Source organism: Olea europaea, unplaced genomic scaffold (assembly GCF_002742605.1).
Source record: "Olea europaea var. sylvestris unplaced genomic scaffold, O_europaea_v1 scaffold1836, whole genome shotgun sequence".
Lineage (NCBI taxonomy): Eukaryota > Viridiplantae > Streptophyta > Magnoliopsida > Lamiales > Oleaceae > Olea > Olea europaea.
The window spans coordinates 193,377-197,009 of NW_019236129.1; the positions used below are offsets into that span (position 1 = coordinate 193,377).

General features: G+C 32.0%; 1 long non-coding RNA gene across 1 annotated transcript; it reads right to left on the reverse strand.

Moving 5' to 3' along the window:
• Window positions 1-2,354: 2,354 nt before the first annotated feature.
• On the reverse strand, window positions 2,355-3,622 carry LOC111378586. Its single transcript, XR_002699888.1, has 3 exons — window positions 3,273-3,622; window positions 2,600-2,667; window positions 2,355-2,518 (listed from the first exon to the last, which is right to left on the reverse strand). It is a non-coding gene; the product is annotated as an uncharacterized LOC111378586 (long non-coding RNA).
• Window positions 3,623-3,633: the final 11 nt, after the last annotated feature.

A 3,633-nucleotide genomic window follows, 5' to 3' on the forward strand; every position in this document is an offset into this window, starting at 1 on the left:
CTTTTCACTAAAGTAATATATTGGCAAATAGCTTCAATGCTTATTCCCATGACGTCACATTCAATCTCAAAAGTATTGCTAAAGTTAGGTTGAGATAAAATCAGTACAATATACAGCCTATCCTTAATAGTTTTAAAAGCGTGTTCTTGTTCAACGTCCCAATGAAATCCTCACTTTTCTTTACAATCTCCTTCAGTGGTGTGGCGATTGTGCTAAAGTCTCCAACAAAACACCTATAAAGGCTAGCCAAACCATGAAAACTTCTTACCTCTGCTATGCTTTTTGGTGTTTGTCACTTCTTGATGGCTTTAATTTTCTCCCCATCTATGTCAATTCCTTTATAACTAACAACATAAACAAGAAAATAACATTTTTCATGCAAAATGTACACTTTTTAAAGTTATCATAAATTTGTTTTTGTCTTAAGACCACAAGTGCACATTTTAAATGTCCTATATGCTCATTTAAATCCTTATTGTATACCAAGATGTCATCCAAGTAAACTATTACGAATTTACCTATAAATGCACACAAGACGTGATTCATTAATCTCATAAAAGTGTTAAGTACACTATACACTTATTTTGGCTACGAGATAATAATAATTGTGGGAAAATATATTGGAATAGGGCTTAATTCTATATTAATTATGTTTTGCAAGACAACATTGATGAATATGGTGGAAATTAGGAGAAACAATGAAAAAAGACTAAAATCAAAGAAAATCAGAGTTCAGATATCAAAGTACAAATAGCCAAAAGATGATCCAAAAGAAATAACGAAGACATGAAAGAGTCGAAGACCAATTGAGTGAATAAATGAAGTATTTGGAAGAAGAAAAGCAAGAAAAGAGATCAAGAAATGAGAAAACAGAGTTCGGGGACTAAAAGGCAAAAATTGGATCTTTGCCTATACTAGGTAAAGCATAGTACATGTATCCATGCGGTTGCAGAGTGGCCAACAGAAATCCAGTGTTGGAGTTTGTTGAACTATGCTAGCGTGCGATTGTGCTATGATATAGCATAAAACATTTTTGAAGGAAAATTTCTGGTTTCCTTGTATGACTTCAAACACTGATGGAAACAATATTTGGAATGTCTTTTAATGTGCTAGGGCCACCCACAAGTAGTGAACCACGTATTACAACACATTCCAAGAGATTTTAGGAGCATACAAGGAGGCAAAAAACACGAAGATCGATTCCAAGACTCGAAGATTCAATTCAAGATTTATTTTGGTGATATCGATTCTCTTACATTTCTTTTGTTTTCTTCTTCCTAAAATATTAGGCTAGACTTCTTTGTGTTAGGAGAACGTTGAACCGTGTAATGTGAGTTTTAATTTTTAGTTTTACCAATTTTCATATTGAAAATATGTTTTTAGATATTGGGTGATTTATATGATTTTCTTTTCTCCAAAATTATTGATCATGGTAGTTGTATGAAAGTGGTGGCTTATTTTATGCATTCAAAAGAAGGAAAATAGGCTCAACATGGTATAGATCATCATAGGATCTAATAGGGGATAGAAATATAATGCTATACCTTATATGAATCTTTAAGTGTTCATAAAAAATTCATTCATTCTCGTATGTTCACATCAGTCATAGAAATATTGTCATGTCATAAATGAGAATATGTTTGACATTACTCGAGAGAGATTGTTGAATAAAATGGGAACATTGATTCATCAAAATTCAATCGTGTTGTCAAAGTGTAAAACTAAAGTTATAACATTTGTCATTCATTAGAACACATTAACTTTTATCTAGCATAATTAGCATTTAGTTAGATAAATTCACTCATAATTGCATAAGTAACTTATTTTAATTATAATTTTATCCCAAACAAATGCATCTTTTTATTCTTGTTTCGGTTAAGTTGAGGAATTAAAATTGAACTAAATCAATATCTGTGAGACGATAGTTGGATTCACATCCACTTTATTACTTGTTAACAAATCATGCACTTGCGTTGATTTTAAATCGAAAAATATCTTCATGACCAAATTTTTGGTGTCGTTGTCAGGGATTGATTTTTAGTTTAATTTTATTTACCTTGACACTAATTCAGACTTCTACCTATAATCTTGTATTGTCATTTTGGTTTATTTTTTTCTTTTTTCTATTTTTTTAGGATATATAAAAGAACAAAAATAGCAGAATAAAAAGATGACCGTTGTTGTTTTAAACAAAATGCTCGTCTGTAACTTCATCATAAGACAACAACAATTAGCAGCTCAATAGCCATGGCAATGGGGTGGGTTCGGGGCGGGGCAGGGCAGGGCAGAATCATGCCCCATTTTTTTCCCCCTTTTTTTCCTCCCCCCTCAATTTCACAATTTGAAAACGCCAACATCCAAATTAAATATTCGAAACAAACAAAATCCAAAAATAAATACTTAAAAATACAATTACATTGTAACTATTTTTCACTTCTTTATCCAAAAATAAATTTGATATTTTTCCATCTTTATAACTTCATTCATCGACAGGTTCAGAGATTGTAGAAGATGGATCCTGAAAAACGAAGAAATATTATACTCAATATCGTCAAAATAACTACGATTAAAATTTAAATTATGTTATAAATAAAATTACCTCCTCATCAACATCCTCATCATTCACCATGGAGCAACTTCCAAAATATGCAGACGGTGCAGAATTTCCTATTAATAAAATAAAATAATTAGTAATAAGAAAATTCATAAAAGAAACAATATAAAAAGCAAATATTTATATCCATCGTATCGTGAATATCGGTCCATAACCAATCTTGAGCACACATTTAAGCCTCCAAATTTTTGGGGTGAAGTCAATTTCTGTGTGGACTAACAAATCTACCACTAGTACTGAAAGCAGTTTCGGATGCCACAGTAGATACCGGGATGGCTAAAATATCTTTTGCAATAAGAGCTAAAGTCGGATATTTGATTGAATCCACTTTCCACCATGTCAATATATCAAAATCATCCGACTGAGACAATATAGGCTCATCCAAAAAAGTATCAAGCTCAGTTTTCACACTACTAGGAGCTTCAACATTGAAACAAACTTATAAAAATCCACCATGCGATCTGATTTATTCTTAGCACTTGACATCTCGGTTTGACAAGAAGAAGTAGAAGACTGAGATATAGACCCACTTGAATCATTCTTTTTCTGATAATCATGAGCCAACTTGCCACAAACTTGATATATTTTGTCAATCTCACTTGCAGCATTGTGATTAAAAATACAAGGATAATAAAACTTAACTAACATCATCTTATACCTCGGATCCAGCACTGTTGCTAAAGCCAAAACTCCATGAATATTGCTCCAATACTTATTGAACTTTTCCATCATACTGGTTACCATCATTTGAACTTCCATGTATGGAGATTCAAGCCACTCATACAACGACAGTTTGATATCACAAACATTTGCAAAGAAGAGATTAGCAGTTGGATACTTTGTTCCTGAAAATAATTCAGTAACCTAAAAAAAAAAAAAAAACCTTTAACTTCTCACATATTTCTTTTGCTAAATCCCAATCACCATCACTAGGGTAACATGTATATCGTGACTCCCTCTGTTTCAAACGCGAAAAAACATCCTTATAAATCAAAGCAGTACTAAGCATCAAATACGTC